Below are 18,850 nucleotides of genomic sequence, written 5' to 3' on the forward strand. Positions count from 1 at the left end.
ACACACCTTTTACTTGATGTTGAATTTTATGGATTGAAATAATAACAAACTGTGCATCAACTTCAGGAAGGAAATAACATACCCAAGGATTTAGATTGTGAATCTAAGCGTGAATCTCAAAGGACCTGAATTTTTTGGAGACTGGATGCAAATGTGGAAATTCTTGTTGTAGGGAGTAGGAATTTGGTGCAGAACCTGGATTTGCTGGGTTCTACCCTGTTTAAGATGATCTGAAATTTACACCGGTAGTGATGATGACAGGGACAAGTGGTTATCCCATAACCTGTTTGGTAGGAAAATCTTCTGGCTGTAATGTCGCTTTATATTTTTGGAAAGAACAGTTCTTCCATTAATCTGAAGTTTTTAGTTTCCAATTCAAGGACATCTTTGCCTGGAGAATTTGGGATAATAGCTGCCAAGTTGCAAAATGGCATTCCTAATAGAATTTCATTGTACATTCAAAGCACGTTGGAGAATGAGCAAGTGGGTGCACAGTGTGCACAATGAGTAAGGTAGCACCTAAGAAAAATCAGACCCTCCTGTTGATGCCTACCAATAGGATAGATTTGGATAAATATTTGGAGTTAAGTTTAACAAGGTGGTGGTGAAATCACAAAGCCCTAGTGGAATTCTATCAACTGTTGTAACTGGACTTAGAATCCAGATTATCTTAGTACTACTATACTATTGAGTTGCAGGATTTCCCAAGGTCCTTGCTGCAATTTGGCTCTGTTTGCCATGACAGACGATTCTTATCATTTCATAAACAGAAAGGGATTCTACTTCCTGAATATTCCACAGATGTGTGATGAAAGGCAATTATTTCCTCACATGTTGTCAGTTGCCATGACATATGTACCATTTGGCAATTGTTTTGAAATGAAGCATACGTTAGCTTGACTCATTGGAGATAAACACTACTGTCTACCCCAGTAAAGGACACACTCTATCTCTTCAGGTGCCATGTCCTGAAAAAGCATTGGTAGTCATGGACTTCCATGTGTTGGGCCACGGTTATGATAGGCAAGGTATTGCAGAGGTATGCCATTGACTTCTACAGCTTCTGGTTGCAGCTTCTAACACAGTTCCTCCTTTTACAAGAGGATCACTTAGAAGAAGTGTTTGGAACCAGTGATTGATTATGTGTTGACTGTGATAAGCATTCAATTAGTTTTGGTTCCAATTTGGCAGGAGCCCACCAAAACATAACAACAGATGGTATTTGATTAATAGCATATGATTGGGTATGATTATTTGACATCTGTGGTTTGTTCTTTTAAGAAATGCTTCAACTATGACAGTCTTTATTGTCTGATTCATCCTGCTGTACTGCTGGCACCAGTTCTAGTCTCTCAATGTCACACGCATCCTGTTTCTAGGAACATAGGAACAGAAGTAAACCATTTAGCTCCTTGGGCCTGTTTCATCATTTAACTAAATCATAGCTGAGCTATGACATAACTCCATATACCTGACGTAATTTTCCCATCAAGATGCATGCCAAGACTTCTTTTCAAGGTGAGCTTATGGCACAAACAACCAAGTGGGAATATAGGAAAGTACAGGACAAAAAAGAGACTTTGGCTCTCAGCCGCTGGATAAAGCTCTTTACAGCTGCCTCTCAAGTTTACTTTCAAATTCCCAGCTTCCTCTCCTCAAGCCCTGTGCAACACCACCAATGCAATACCACAACTGGGACTGAACTGATCAGCTGTTCCCTCATCTCTGACATAAACACCTTCACTCCTTCCACATTACTCAGGGTCTCTCTCTTCCCTCCCAATTTTCTCCGTTACTCATTTAAATCTGAGGCTTAGCAATGGAATATACCTAGTAACTTATCTTTCATTCATTGCTAAATCTGGCCCATTTAAGCACTACTGTGTTTCCCTTCCCTCTCTTTAGTTAAATTTATTTTACTACTTCAGGATTATCATTGAATCATAGAAAGTTTACAACACGAGAAGAGGCCACTTGATTCAACCTGTCTGCATTGGTTGAAAAACTAGTCACTCAGACTAATCCCATTTTCTTGCATTTGGTTCTTGGCCACAGGTTATGGTACTTAAGGTGCACATCTAAATATGTCTAGATATCTTTTAAATTAGTTGAGAGTTTCTGCTTCAACTAACCTTTCAGGCAGTGAATTCAGTCTTTACCATCAGCTGAGTGAAAAAATACGTTCCCATTTACCCACTGATCTTTGTACCAGTCACTTTAAATCTCTAACTGCTCAGCTAGGGAAAATATACCCTTCTGCCACTCTGTCTAGGCCCCTCACAATTACGTACATCTCGATCAAATCTTCTCTGTGTCCTCTGTTCCAAATAGAATAACCACAGCCTATCCAATCTTTCCTCAATGTTACAATTTTCCAGTCCTGGCAACACCCACATAAATCTCCTCTGTATCCTCTCTAGTGCAATTACATCCCTTAATTAATGAAGTGATAGTTGCAGTCTAACGAATGATTAATACTGTTCCAGTAGGACATTCCTGCTCTTAAATTCTATACAAAGAACAAACAACAACCCAGCACGGGAAACAGGCCCTTCGGCCCAACAAGCCCACGCCGCCGCATCACCCTACACCTATTCTACCCTGCATATCTACAAATAGAACCCCTGACTTAGCCAGATTCAGGGGAGAATAGTGTCAATTTGGTAAAACCAATCAGCCTAAGAGCACATCTTTGGGGTGTGGGAGGAAACCGGAGCGCCCAGAGGAAACCCACGCATCCACAGGGAGAATGCACAACTCCCACAGACACAGGCCCAAATCCATGTATCTGCACAGCTAGCAGTGCTAGTCACCGAGCTGTTGCGGCGCCCGTCTACCGGTCCAGGATCAAGCACACACACCGACACGAAGTATTAGGCCACTCCCGGAACCTCCAAGAGCAGCCCACGCACGACCCACCGTGTGCATGCCCCTCATCTGACAACGAGGTGGACCTCCACCTGCGGAATAAAAAGACAAAAACGTTAATCACAAGCCTGCCTTTCCGGTGTCTCCTGAGGTTCTAACCCTTATTTAATAACCCCTACCATAACCCTCCATCCTCGTTTCACTCATGTGCCTATCTAACTGAACCTTAAACGAGTCCAACGTTCCCGCCTCCACCACCCTACTCAGTAGCGCGTTCCATACCCCCACAACTCTCTGCGTAAAGAACCTTCCTCTCATATCCAAATTATACCTCTCCCCCCTCACCCTTAAATCATGTCCTCTTGTATTTGTAACCAATCTAGGGAGCAGTCTCTCACTATTGACTCTGTCTATTCCCTTCAGTATCTTATATACCTCTATCATGTCCCCCCTCAATCTCCGTCTTTCCAAGGAGAACAGTCCCAGTTTCTCCAACCTTTCCTCGTAACCCAGCCCCTCCATGCCAGGCAACATCCTGGTAAACCTCCTCTGAACCCTCTCCAGAGCCTCCACGTCCTTCCGGTAGTAAGGTGACCAGAACTGGACGCAGTACTCCAAATGCAGTCTAACCAACGTTCTATACAACTGAAGCATTAGACGGCAGCTTTTAAACTCTATACCCCTTCCTATAAAGGCTAGCATTCCATAAGCCTTCCTGACAACATTCTCCACTTGTGCCGCAACCTTCATGGATTTGTGAACCTGCACTCCCAGGTCCCTCTGTGTTTCTATACTCCTAATTTGTCTACCTTTAATCACATAGCTCCTCTCTACATTATTCCTTCCAAAATGCATCACCTCGCATTTGTCAGGATTAAATTCCATCTGCCACCTATCTGCCCAATGCACCAACCTATCTATATCCTGTTGTATCACCTCACAATCCACTTTGGTACCCGCCAACCCTGCCATCTTGGTGTCATCAGCAAACTTGCTGATCACACCACCTACGCTCTCTTCCAAGTCATTTATGTAGACTACAAAGAGGAGAGGTCCCAGTACTGAGCCCTGCGGCACACCACTGGTCACTGGCCTCCAGCCAGACAAAGTCCCCTCCACAACTACCCTCTGTCTCCTATTTCCCAGCCAGTTCTCAATCCACCTAGCTACCTGACCTCGTATCCCATGCGCCTTAACCTTTTCTACCAGCCTACCATGAGGGACTTTGTCAAATGCCTTACTGAAATCCATATAGATGACATCAACGGCTCTCCCATCGTCAACCGTTTTTGTCACCTCCTCAAAGAATTCCACCAGATTCGTAAGGCAAGACCTCCCTCTAACAAAGCCATGTTGCGTATCCCCAATCAGACCGCAACGCTCCAAATGCTCATACATCCTACCCCTAAATACTTTTTCCATTAATTTCCCTACCACCGATGTCAAACTCACCAGCCTATAATTTCCAGGGTTATCCCTACTACCTTTTTTAAAAAGCGGTACCACATTTGCTACCCTCCAGTCTTCTGGGACCTCACCTGTGTCCAAAGAAGAGACAAAGTTTTGCGCCAGAGGCCCAGCAATTTCATCTTTCACCTCCCTAAGCAGCCTGGGATAAATACCATCAGGCCCCGGAGCTTTATCCATCCTTACGCTACCTAAAAGCCCTAGCACTTCCTCCCTCGTAATAGATATTTCCTGCAACTGAACCTCCGCTCCCTCCAAGAGACCGCACGATTCCGAACCCCTCTCCTTCGTGAATACCGACGCAAAGTATTCATTTAGGAGCTCCCCCATTCCCTCCAACTCAATACATATCTCCCCACTTTTGTCCCTAAGAGGACCAATTTTCCCTCTAACTACTCTCTTGCTCCTAATATAGGAATAAAATGCCTTCGGATTTTCCTTAATCCTACCAGCCAAAGCCATTTCATGCCCTCTCTTCGCCCTTCTAATTCCCCTTTTTAGCTCCCTCCTACTCTCTCTATATTCCTCCAGCGCACTCTCCGTACCCAGTCGTTTCGACCTAACATACGCCTCCCTCTTCTTCCTGACCAAGCCTTCAATACCCCCTGTAATCCACGGCTCTCTAATCCTACCTTTCCCATCCTTCCGCTTAACTGGAACATACCTCCCCTGCAACCATTTCATTTTGCCCTTAAAAGCCTCCCACTTGCCAACCGTGGACTTTCCAGCTAACAGTCCCTCCCAATCAGTGTCCTGCAGCTCCCTCCTAATCCGGCTATAGCTCGCCTTTCCCCAGTTCAGCACACTCCCGTTCGGCCGGCACTCGTCCCTTTCCATTTTTATCCTAAAGTAGACGGACTTGTGGTCACTATTAGCCACATGTTCGCCTACCTCTACCTCAACCACCTGCCCCGGCTCATTACCCAACACTAAATCCAGTATAGCCCCTCCTCTAGTCGGACTAGTTACATACTGCTCTAGAGACCCTTCCAAAACACATTCCACAAACTCCTCTCCCTCCGTACCCCCAGCTCTAGGCCCCCTCCAATTCACTCCAGGAAGATTAAAGTCACCCACTACAACCACCCTATTCTTCCCGCACCTATCCAAAATGCCCCTGCAAATGCCTTCCTCCACTGACCTCGGGCTGTTGGGTGGCCTATAGTACACCCCTAGCAACGTAATCTCTCCCTTTTTATTCCTCAACTCCACCCACAGTGACTCAATCCCTATCTCTTCTATATTGTCCTCCCTCTGCACTACTGTGATGTTTTCCTTTACTAACAGTGCCACCCCTCCACCTCTCTTCAACCCTCCTCTGTCACACCTAAAACACTTGTACCCAGGAACATTCAGCTGCCAGTCCTGCCCTTCCCTTAATCATGTCTCTGTTACAGCCACCACATCTAACTGCCTCACAAACATCAAGGCCCTAAGCTCATCCGTTTTCCCTACCATACTCCTAGCATTGAAACAGACACAGTTCAACCCACAAGTGTCCCTTGGAACCTCCTTCTCCCTGATACTTTTCCTTTCACCCGACTCTCTCCCAGCCACCTCCCCACCCCCCCTCCATATTAGTTTAAATCCTTCGTAAACACCCCAGCTAACCTCCCCGCTAAGACATTAGTTCCCCTCCCATTCAAATTCTCCCCACCCCTCCTGTACAATTGCTGTTCTCTCCTAAACACCTCCCAGTGATCCACAAAAGTAAAGCCCTCTACCCTACACCAATCCCTCAACCATGCATTCAGCTGCATGATCTCGTCATTCTTTGCCCTGCTGGTACTGGGCAGCAACCCAGAGAGTGCCACCCTGGAGGTCCTGTTCTTTAGTTTGGACCTCAACTCCCTAAATTGCCTACGGACATCTACCCTACTCCTCCTTCCTATGTCCCCCTCCCCTACATGTACTATGACCTCAGCCTGTGCCCCCTCCCCTTTCAAAATTCCCTCTACCCTGTCCGTTACATCCTTTACCCCTGCTCCAGGGAGGCAGACAACCATCCTGGAGTCACGCCTCTGTCCACAGAACCTCCTATCGATACCTCTGACCCTCCCGTCCCCTACCACTATCACCTTGCCAGCCCTCTTCTGTCCCTCTAAGTCAGTCTCCCCCTCCTGCCTATCTTTCTGTGCCCCTGTCGACGAACCATGGGGGGCCTCTGGGGAGGCCGGGGGACCCTGACTACTCTTCTTCTTCCTCTTTCCCCTCCTCACAGTCGTCCATCCTCCCTTCTCTTCAGCCCTTGAGACCTCCTCCTGCTCATGGTTCCCAGCCATTATCTCCTCGTTCTCCCTGACTAGAAACGCATCTTCCGGATGCCCCTCGAGTTGCCTGACCCGGGCCCTCAAGCGCTGCAGTTCTAAACATTTACTGCAGATGTGGACCTTGGGGACACGTGACACCACCAGGAACTCCCACATGTGGCACCTGACACAACTTACATTCCTCCCTATATTCCCTGCCATGTCCCAACCTCCTGTAAGCACCCAAAGGTAGAATGTGCAACGCCCCTTCTCTAAGCCTACCCTCTCCTAAGCCCAGTGAGCCAAAGCCCTTCTCACTCAGTTCCCACTCACTCCGCTGCCCGCTCCCGACGCTGCCCGCTGTGTGCTGCTACCCCTTTTTTATACCCCCCGCACCCCCTTAACGACAATCCCCTGGCCTAACTTCCGGTACGGAAGTAAACTACACTCTAACAAGCCCCGAGAACCGGAAGTACAGAAAAAAAGCGGTTTTTACTTTAAATCAGTCACTCACCACAGCCACAGCCACCAGGTTCAATGCTCCGGAGAACAATGAGCTATACGTCAGCTAATAAAGGAAAGGATTCAATTTGCCTTCTTAACCAGCTTTTCGACCTACCCTGCTACCTTGAAGGACCTATGGAAATTCACTGCAAGGTCCCTCACTTCCTTGACCCCTCCCATTAATTGTATATTCATTGTTTGACCTCCTGTTATATATTTTTGTGATTAGCATGGTTACGTTAAGAGCAAATCACATGACTTGATCATGAAGCCATTGGGGTATTTCATTGGTTTTAGCCTTAGTTGCATTTTCCACTCTTTCCTAGCAACAGCTCCTTAATAAACCTTGTTGTCCTTATTTGAATCTACGTTTGCAAGCCACATTTTGTATGCAGCTGTAACCAATTTGAGATTTCGAGCAACTCTTTATGGCATGCAGACTATTTTGGCAGATGTTTCTTTCTGTGAAAACTCCAGGCACGTAATGCAGTTCTATTGACATTCACAATTGCCACCAATTTCCTAGTCAGTCTACGTGTCTGTGGTTTTGGTGTCTTGGACTGTCAAAACAAAGATGCTCACTTTTGCAATGGCTGCAATTTAAAATCTACCTGTTTTCCAGCTTTTCCTTCAAACACCTCAATTGTGGTCTCTCAAAGAAAAAAGCATATTTTTGGCAAGGCAGTGCCCTAGTGGTATTGTCACTGGACTAGTAATCCAGGACAAGATCTGGGGACCAGGGTTCAAATCTCACCATGGCAGATGGTGAAATTTGAATTCAATAAATATTTGGAATTAAAAAGTTTAATGATGGCCATAAAATCATTGTCAATTGCCTTAAAACCCCATCTGGTTCACTCATCTTCTTTAGGGAAGAAAATCTGCCACCAATACCTTGTCTGGCTTACGTATGATTCCAAATCCACAGCAATGTGGTTGATCTCTAAATGCCCTCTGAAATGGAATGCAGTTTACCACCACTTCCTGAAGAGCAACTCATGATGGGCAATAAATGTTGGTCCAGTCAGCAGCACCCACATCCCGTTGATGAATAAAAATAATTTTTTAAAAATGGCTGACTACTACATCAAATCCGTTTTCATGCACAATCCCTTATTGTTTAATTATCTTACAATTATAAAATCTAGTGATCTGTTTTGAATTATGATTGAGAAAGTGTCTTGCAGGGGTTGGGGGAGGGGGGGGGTAAAGAATTCAAAAGGTGCACGAGCATTTGAGTGAAGACACTTCTCCATCCAAAATGGTCAACCTCTTAATCTGAGACTGCATCCTCTAGTTTAAGACTCTCCAGTCAAATCATATCAGAACCGCTGTCTCCCGCAGACTTTGAGGCAAGTGACAATTTTGTTTATCCTTAAAAAGAATAATGACCCACAAATCTGCAGCTCATATAGACCGATCTCATTGCTGAATGTGAATCTCAAACTGATCTCTAAGATTCTGGCCGTTCGCTTGGAGGACATTTTGCCCTCTATCATCTTGCCTGACCAGACAGGGTTCATTAAAATTTGAATATTTGGCAGCTGTTTAATATTATGTATGCGCCTGCCATCTCCAAGCTACCAGAGATGTTAATCTCAATGGATGCTGAAACGTTTGATCGGGACGTTTGGGTATGGCCCAAAACTCATCTCCTGGATCAAAATACTGTACTCTGCCCCTCTGGCCTCGGTCCAGACAAACAATATGCATTCAGCTTTTTTCCCTTTGTCCTGGGACGCTAGGCAAGAATGGCCCCTTTCCCCCCTGTTATTTGCCATTGCTATTGAACCTCTTGCTGTGGCTTTTTACAACAGCAAATGAGTGGTGGGGATTGGTTGGGAGGGAATCAAGTGAAGAGCATCACTGTATGTGGATGACCTACTGTTGTATGTTGGTGATCCATCCAATTCGATTTGCGAACTCTAGAGAGGTTTGGTCATATTTCGGGATACAAGGTTAACTTGAATAACAGTGAGCTCCTTCCTTTGAATGTAGTGCCTCATAGCGTCCCATTCCACACCCTGCCTTTCAAGATTGTCATTAGGCAGTTTACTTACTTGGGAGTGCAAGAGACTAGCAAATTTAGTGGGTTCTTTGGAACTAACTTTGCTCCACTCATGGTGCGGACAGAACAGGACCTCAAACATTAGTCCATCCTCCCATTATCATTAGTGGGCCGTATCAATGGGGTGAAGATAAACACGCTGCCTAAGTTTTTATATCTCAGTACATCGCGGTGTTCATCCCCAAATCCTTCTTTCACAGACTTGATCAGCTCATTTCAAGCTTTGCCTGGAATAGGAAAAACCCATGAATGTGGAGGACAGTTTTGCAAAGCCCTAAATGGGAGAGGGATATGGGATTGCCCAGTATTTTGTTATTGGCAGCCATTATGAGAGTGGTAGTGTTTTGGGTGCAGAGACAGAGGCAACAGGAGGTTTCTTGTTGGCTGCAATTAGAACCTTCCTCCTGTGCTCTGTCTTCCCTGGCTGCCTTGATGTAATCCCCAGTAAATTTTCCCTCCTCCCAGTATACTAGGTGTGCACTTGTCAAGTCAACTCTTAGAATTTGGGTGCAATTTGGACGCTATTTTGGGTTTCAGGCCTGGTTGCTGGCCTCCCCAGTATTGGCTAACCGTTATTTCCTCCATCTGTTTATGGTGCCTTCAACATATGGGTCAAGCATGGGATCAAAACACTCCAGGACTTGTATATGGATGGCGTGGTTGCGTTATTCCAGCAGGTGTTGGATAAGTTTGTTTTACCTGCGATGCACTTTTTCAGATATTTTCATAGGGCTGACCCCCAATTTCTGATACTCCCATCTTATTCCTCCATTGACATCTTCTTAGTGCCTTTATTACTATGCGTGGTATCATTTTGTTCTTTGTTCTCAAATTCTAACCCAACTATCAGTGGTTAAATCTTTATGGGAATGACATCTGGGGGAGGAGTTCTTAGAGGAGGATTGGGACATAGTGCTGCATCGAGTACACTCCTCCTCAATATGTGCCAAGCTGGGTGTGTACAATATAAACTCCTTCACAGAGCATATCTAACTAGGGTTAGACTGTCTAGAATGTACCCAGGCACACGCCCCATTTGTGCTGTGCTGGCAAGCTCTCACCACCCTCTTTTACATGTTTTTGGCTTGCCCATCACTGTATGACTACTGGACATCGTTATTTGAGATGATTGTGGCAATGCTAGATCAGGACATAAGTGCATCCTCCCAGGCTGCCCTGTTTGGAGTTGTGCCTTTAAATCCGCTGCTGCTGCAATTCCAAGCGGATTTTGTAGCTTTCACTACGCTACTGGCAAGATGACTAATCCTGTTTAGGTGGAAATCAGGTGCCCCCAATGCATTCACGGTTGGTGAAAGAGGTGTTAGATACCATTAAGCTGGAGAAGATGAGGTGCACGCTACATGCTAGGTTCTGTAAGACCTGGCAACCGTTTATAGTCATGATGTGGGTATGCCGGCGTTGGACTGGCGTAAACACTTTAAACCGTTTATAGTGCATGTTGGGACGCTGCAGCTGGAGCCAGATGAGTAGATACCTGATGGCCCCAGAGCCGTGGGTGCTCCCGCAGAAACCCACCTGCCCCCACCCCCACCCCCCTGCCCCCACCCCAATTGGTGACTGCACCCTGGCCCTTTACCTGAGTACACCCACCGACCCTGCTGAAGTATGGGGACCAACACGAGAACTTTTCTCTTACTCACTCTCCCTTCTCTCTCCTTTGTTCTGTCTCTTTCTTTTCTCTGCTCGCTAGTTTATAGCTTGAGCTGTTTAGGCACTCAGTTGGTTCTCCAACGGCGTTCCTCTGCCTTTTTGCTTTATATTATTACCATCATTACTGGTGCAATTAAATGGGAGTTGGGCAGGGTGGGTGTCAGGGGTACCAAGGGCTTGTCCCCTGACCACAAGAAGCCTTGTGCCCAGTTGTGTTGGTTGGAATGTACAAATGAGCACTGTGGATCTGTGTTTGTTTGCTATGTAAAATATAAGAAAATTTTCAATAAACATATGAAAAATAAAGACTCCCCAGCTAGAGGAAACATCCCTCCAGCATCAATGCCTTCAAGATCTTTGCATGTTTCAATGAGAATACTTCTCAACCTTCCAAATTAGAAGGAACATAGGCCTAGCTCAAGCAAGTTCTCCTCATAGGCCAATCTCCTCATCCCAGGAATCAATCAAGTGGATCTTGATTGCACTCCTTCTAAGGCAAGTGTATCCTTCTTTAAGTAAAGGAGTTAAGACAGTACACAGAACTCCAAGTGTGGTGTAATAAGCCCCATACACCAAAGCTACTTTACACTTTTACACCAATTTCTTTAGAATAAAAGCTAAGACATCATTTGTTTAAATAAATGTTTGCTGCGCTCTGATTTGTATACCAGAACACGCAGATTCCCTTGAATACAAACATTTAGCCAACACTCAGAGCCACATTTTACCATTCGGAGCCTAAGTGCCGGATCTGGACGTAAAACGGATCCAAGCGTGGAATCCTTGTTCCAACACGCCCATACGCTTTTTGACAGCTCCGGTCTGGTCCACGCTTGGGGTGGAGCTCTGAACTGCACATGCACGGTTTGAAAAGAGTGAAACAATGTGCCCGGGCTCTAAAGACAAAACAGAGAGCCAATGGGTGATGGTGATGAGCCGTGATCGGACCCCCCTTGGAAGACAGACCACCACCACCACCGCCTCCCCGCCTTCCCCCCCCCCCCCCACCTCCAGGAGGCAGCCCCCCGGCAGCTCCCTTCCACCCCCCACCGCAACTGGTCAGACCCTGCCTCCTCCCCTCCAGGAGGCAGGCCCCCCCTCAGCAGCGCACACCCCCCTACCTACCTGGATTGCTGCTGTCCCTCCACTGTCCTTCTGACCTGCACTCGTTGATGTGGAGATGCTGCCGTCAGACTGGGGTAAACACAGTAAGAAGTCTCACAGCAGGTTAAAGTCCTGTTGGAAAGTCCTGTTGGACTGGTGTTGTGAGACTTCTTACTGCACTCGTTGGAGACCCTGCAGCACCTTCCTGGCCTTACGCTGGCATCTGCCAGAAGGGGGGGTGGTCTCAGATGGATCTCCAACAGGACACCCTTTGTAGACCCCCTGCTAACCACCCAGCAGACCCCCCTCCCTGCAATCTGAACCCCCTGGAATGCAGACCCACCCCTCCTGCAGCACCCCCCCCTCCCCCCGCCAATGCGATCAAACCCCCCCCAGGAGGCTATTTTTCCTGCCAAATCTGTTAATTTCACACTTCCCCACGTCGTGTTATATTTGCATGTTCTTACCCATTCAGTTAACCTGTTTGCAGCCCCCTCACGGTTTACATTTCCATTGTTCACCAAAGAAACTTGTGTTTCTTTGAGAGCTCACAGCAGTCGTGTGAGACATGCGTAATCCAGGCAAACAGATTGCACGCTGCAACTTCATATCACCACTCTTAAACTTGCAGAAATTCAATAGAGAACTATATCCTGTGGAAAGGTGGTTTGTGTCTATTTTTTAGGACCACTAAACTCTGCAGAGGAAGTAAAAATCATGCAAAATTTACCAAATTTCAAATTCAATCAAAAAGAATAGGCATGGAATCTCTTAGCTGTCAAAAACCTGGCCGTACAACTTTTGAAGCAGGAGCAGTCAGGTGGCTTAAAGTCTCATTTTAGCCCTGCTGCACTTTATAAAGTTGTTTCATATTTTGTTTGTATATTTGCCTTATGGCTCTGAATTAAGTGTAAACTTGTATTTCACCAAACACTGTGGGGGCAATCTTACCAAAAGATTCTAAATTCAGGACTGGCGGGAAAGTGAGAGAGTTTCTCACCTGTTTTTTGGGTGAATTCAAATCCCGAATTTTATACACTTAGCCCAATTTTCCATGCACTAAATCATTCCTTGCTTTTAAGGAAGGTGCGGGACATAAATCACCAGCCAGATTACCGTAACAGCAAAGGGAGCTATTGCATATATGCAGACTGTGGCTGCACATGCGCAGTTGTAACAGCAAAGGCCTGACAGGTCTGAGACAGAGACCTGTCAGGCCTCTGCTGTTGCAGCCAGCCTCAATGAACAGAACTTCTCCCCCGTCCAGCTATCATGGGGATCCACGACCAATCATGAGCTCCACATCTCCCAGAAATGTCACCACCCAGACCGATCACGCCCCCTCCCCCTCCTCCTCTCCCTTCCTTACCCACCGATCACGTCCCCTCCCCCTCCCTTACCCACCGATCACAACTGCAGAGTGCTATCATGGGAATACACGGCCAATCGTGAGCTCCACATCTCCCAGAAATATCACCACCCGGACCGATCACACCCCTTCCCCCTTCCCTATCCACCAATCATGTCCCCTCCCCCTCCCTTACCCACCGATCACAACTGCAGAGTGCAGTGGGGTCACCCCTCCCTACCCAATCAGACCGCCCTGGTCCAGCCCCACTCCTTTAAGGCCCTGCTCCTTCAGATCCTGCCATGGCTCTGCCCAGTGGGTAGTGCCAAGGTGTCTGATGGGCAATGCTAGGGTGCCAGGTGGATTTTACCAATGTGCCAGGCACTGTCCAAGGTACAATTGCCCTCAATCTCTCCATGGGGCCTTAACGGCCTCTGGTTCTACCAGTGAAGCCTTCACGACTGTTCCCTGTTCGTGGGGACCAGGTGTTTTCCTCGCCAGCCAGAACCTTTCCCAGTGAAGCCACAAAGGCAAGTGAGCCCCCACGATTGCATATTCAGGCTTTTGCCAGAAATGGGCGAGAGACTGATCGCACCAAATATCTAGTGCCTGTAAGATCACGAGAGGTGAGAACAAAGAACAATACAGCACAGGAACAGTCCCCTCGTCCCTCCAAGCCTGCGCTGTTCATGTGCCAAACTAGACCATTCGTTTGTATCCCTCTATTCCCAGTCTGTTCATGTGGCTATCTAGATAAGTCTTAAACGATCCCAGCGTGTTTGCCTCAACCACCTCGCTTGGCAGTGCATTTCAGGCCCCCACCACCTTCTATGTAAAATGCGTCCCCCTGACATCTGTGTTCAACCCTGCCCCCCTCACCTTGAACTTGTGACCCCTTGTGTTCATCACCTCCAACCTGGGAGAAAGCTTCCCACTGTTCACCCTATCTATGCACTTCTTAATTTTATATACCTCTATTAGGTTGCCCCTCATCCTCTGTCTTTCTAGGGAGAACAACCCCAGTTTACCCAATCTCTCCTCAGAGCTAAGGCCCTCCATACCAGGCAACATCCTGGTAAACCTTTTCTGTACTCTCTCCAAAGCTCCATGTCCTTCTGGTAGTGTGGCGACCAGAACTGGATGCAGTACTCCAAATGTGGCCTAACCAATGTTCTGTATAGCTGCAACATCACATTCCAACTTTTATACTCTATGCCCCATTCAATAAAGGCAAGCCTGCCATATGCCTTCTTCACCACCCTCTCCACCTGTGCTGCCACCTTCAAGGATCTGTGGACTTGCACACCCAGGTCCCTCTGTGTGTCTATACTCCTGATGGTTCTGCCACTTATTGTATAGCTCCCCTCTACATTAGATCTACTGAAATGCATCACTTCGCATTTATCTGGATTAAATTCCATCTGCCATTTCTCCGCCCAATTTTCCAGCCTATCTGTATCCTGCTGTATTCTCTGACAATGTTCAACACTATCTGCAACTTCAACAATCTTTTTGTCGTCCGCAAACTTACTGATCACACCAGCTACATCTTCTTCCAAATCATTTTATATATATATATATCACAAACATCAGAGGTCCCAGTACAGAGCCCTGCAGAACACCACTAGTCACAGACCTCCAACCAGAAGAAGACCCCTCCACTGCTACCCTCTGTCTTCTATGGCCAAGCCAGTTCTCCACCCATCTAGCTAGCTCACCTTTTATCCCATGAGATTTAATCTTTTGCACCAGCCTGCCGTGAGGGACCTTGTCAAACGTTTTACTAAAATCCATACAGACGACGTTCACGGCCCTTAGCTCGTCAATCATTTTTGTCACCTCCTCAAAAAACTCAACCAAGTTTGTGAGGCACGACCTCCCTCATACAAACCATGCTGTCTATCGCTAATGAGATTATTCCGTTCTAAACGTGCAATATATCCTATCTCTAAGAATCTTCTCCAACAATTTCCCTACCACGGACGTCAAGCTCACTGGCCAATAATTATCCGGGTTATCCTTGCTACCCTTCTTAAATAACGGGACTACATTTGCTATCCTCCAATCCTCTGGGACCTCACCTGTGTCCAGTGAAGAGACAAAGATTTCTGTTAGAGGCCCAGCAATTTCGTCTCCTGTCTCCCTGAGCAGACTAGGATAGATGCCATCAGGCCCTGGGGATTTGTCTGTCTTAATGGTTCCTAAAAAATGTAACACTTCCTCCCTTGTAATTGCGATTTTTTTTTTCTAAAGGGTCAACACATCCCTCTGAGACACTACTAGTCAACATGTCCCTTTCCTTCGTGAATACTGATGCAAAGTATTCGTTTAGGACCTAACCTAAGCATAGTTCTAAGCGTAATTCCCCTCCTTTGTCACTGAGAGGTCCGATTTTTACCCTGACAATCCTCTTGTTCCTAACATATGTATAAAATGCCTTTGGATTCTCCTTAATCCTGTCTGCCAAGGACATTTCGTGATCCCTTTTTGCCCTTCTAACTCCCTGTTGGAGTTCTTTTCTACTTTCTCTGTATTCCTCCAGTGCTCCATCTGTTTTTAGCTGCCTGGACCTTACACATGCCTCTTTTTCCTTTTTGATTAGACCCACAATTTCACTGGTTATCCACGGTTCTCGAATCCTACCTTTCCTATTCTTCCTTTTTATAGGTACATGTCTGCCCTGCAGCCCTATCAACTGCTCCGTAAAAGACTCCCACATGCCAGATGTGGATTTACCCTCGAACAGCCTCTCCCAATCAGCAGCTACCAAATCCTGCCTAATCCAGCTGTAGTTAGCCTTCCCCCAATTCAGCACCTTACCCATAGGACAACACTCATCTTTTTCCATTACTATCCTAAAGTTTACAGAATTGTGGTCACTATTTGCCGCATGTTCCCCTACTGAAACTTTGATGACCTGACCGGGCTCATTTCCCAGTTCTAGATCCAGTATAGTCACCTCTCTATTGGGACTATCGACATATTGTTCCAAAGAACCTTCCTGTACGCATTTTATAAATTCCTCCCCGTCCAGACCCCCAACCCTAAGTGATTTCCAGTCTGTACAAGGGAATTTAAAGTTTCCCACGACAACAACCCTATTTTTTCTGCACCTGTCCAGAATCTCCTTACATATCCAGTTTAGGTGTGACCCGTCCTTCTTGTACAGGTGCCATCCTCTCTTGAAGACTTCCCAGTGATCCACAAATTTGAAACACTCCCTCCTGCACCAGCCCTTTAGCCAAGCTTTCAGTTGTACAACCTCCCTGTTCCTAGCCTCACTAACACATGGCACTGGGAGTAGTCCAGAGATTGCTACCCTAGAGGCCCTGCTTTTTAGCCTACTACCCAACTCCCTGAATTGCTTTCGCAGGACCTCCCTGCTCTTTCTGCCTACATCAGTTGCACCAATGTGGACAATGGCATCTGTTTGATCACCCACCCTTATCAGAAGGATCATCCTTCCGAAGGATGATCAGAAGGATCTTGGGGTCTGAGTTCATAGGATGCTCAAAGCAGCTGTGCAGGTTGAAGCTGTAGTCTGGCCTTCATCAATCAACGAATTGAGTTTAGAAGTCAAAAGATAATGTTGCAGCTATATAGGACCCTGGTCGGACCCCACATGGAGTACTGTGCTCAGTTCTGGTTGCCTCATTACAAGAAGGATGTGGAAGTCATAGAAAGGGTGCAGAGGAGATTTACAAGGATGTTGCCTGGATTGGGGAGCATGCCTTATGAGGATAGGTTGAGGGAGCTCAGCCTTTTCTCCTTGGAGAGACAAAGGGTGAGGGGTGGAGTGATAGAGGTGTATAAGATGTTGAGAAATATTGATCGAGTGGATAGTCAGAGGCTTTTCCCAGGGCTGAAATGGTTGCCACATGTTTAAGGTACTGGGGAGTAGGTACAGAGGGAATGTCAGGGGTAAGTTTTTCACTCAGAGAGTGGTGGGTGCATGGAATGGGCTGCTGGCAATGGTGGTGGAGGCGGATTCGATAGGGTCTTTTAAGAGAGTTTTAGATAAGTACGCGGAACTTAGTAAGATAGAGGATCGTAGATAAGCCTAGTAATCTAAGGTAGGGACATGTTCGGCACAACTTTGTGGGCCGGAGGGCCTGTATTGTGCTGTAGTTTTTATATGTTTCTATGTCAGGGTGGTGTGTGGCTTGGAGGGGAGCTTGCAGAACTGTTGCCCTTGTTCATCTAGGTGTTAGAGGTCACAGGTTTGGGAGGAACTGTCAAAGGAAGCTCGATGAGTTGCTGCAGTGCATCTTATCAATGTTACACACTGTTGCCACTGTGCTCCAGTGGGGGAGGGAATGAGTGTTAAGGGTGCTGGATGGGAAGCCACTCAAGTGGCCTGCTTTGAACTGGATGGTATCAAGCTTCCTGAGTGTTAAAGCTGCACTCATCCAGACAATTGGAGAGTGACTTACGTCTTGTAGATAGTGGACAAACTTTGGAAAGTTAGGAGATGAAATTCTTGTAAAATATAGAAAACTACAGCACAAACAGGCCCTTCGGCCCACAAGTTGCGCTGATCATATCCCTACCTACTAGGTTTACCTGTAACCCTCAATCCTATTAAGTCCCATGTACTCATCCAGAAGTCCCTTAAAAGACTTACCTCAGAATTCCAACTTGTTCAGCTCTGTTTCTTGTGAATACTAATCCCCAGAGGGTGTTAGTAGAGGATTCAGCAATGATAATGTCAAGGGGAGATTGTTAGATTCTCTTTTGTTGGAGATTATGTAAGAGCATTTAAAATTAATAAACTCAAAATGTACGAAACAATATAGAAAGGAGACCACCTTGCAAAAAATGCTGAGTATATATTGGCTTTGTGTAGAAAAGCTTTCATGGGAGAAAAATGAATATTTGAGAGCTGTTGATGTCTGATAACCTTATAATTGTGAAATGTAACTAACCAGTGCAAATTTGAGCTGACAGCAATTAACTTTGCATCTTTAAAAGCAAGAAGTCTATTCAGAGCTATAATAAACAGACTAGGAATTAGCTTGTATAAGGGCATTGATTAAGAACTATGAAGCCAAGATTCAGAAACTCTTGAGAAGAGTGTGTTTCAACAAGTGAAGTATTGAGGAAGAGAGCCTGCTGTGAAGGAATATTTGCTGAGATGCAATGCCTTCCCATTTAGTAATCATCAATTGAATGGATGTAATGTCAAACATTACACAGACTCAAGAAACCCTGTTATTGTTACAAAATGCAACTAAATATAAATAAGGCCACATTCATCATGAATGCAAGAATGTGACAAAAGCTATATTGATCATGATAGCAAAGCAGGCAATAAATTGATTTCAAACAGTATTTGTTTCCTGTCCCTTCTGTACGTAAAGGTGTAAATTTCTGGTCCCAACATGAGAGCCATGGGATTCATACGCTAAATGTTTTGCTCTGGCATGTTTAAGATTGGCTAAGCCTTTGCATCTATATGATCTTTCCAGGATTATATATGATAAAAATTCCTGGCCTGGATTGGCCCTATTACTGGAAGCCCACTCATTTGAAAGGGAGCAGCAGATCTACAGCTCTTGAAGTAAAGGTGTG

General features: G+C 46.0%; 1 protein-coding gene across 1 annotated transcript in view; it reads left to right on the forward strand.

Annotated features, from left to right (window-relative positions):
- Nucleotides 1-18,850, forward strand: part of eya1 (EYA transcriptional coactivator and phosphatase 1) — a 169,686-nt gene that overhangs the window by 66,028 nt on the left and 84,808 nt on the right. The gene's annotated exons all lie outside the window — the stretch shown is intronic.

This window comes from Carcharhinus amblyrhynchos, chromosome 8, assembly GCF_965287045.1.
Source record: "Carcharhinus amblyrhynchos chromosome 8, sCarAmb.v2.hapA, whole genome shotgun sequence".
NCBI lineage: Eukaryota > Metazoa > Chordata > Chondrichthyes > Carcharhiniformes > Carcharhinidae > Carcharhinus > Carcharhinus amblyrhynchos.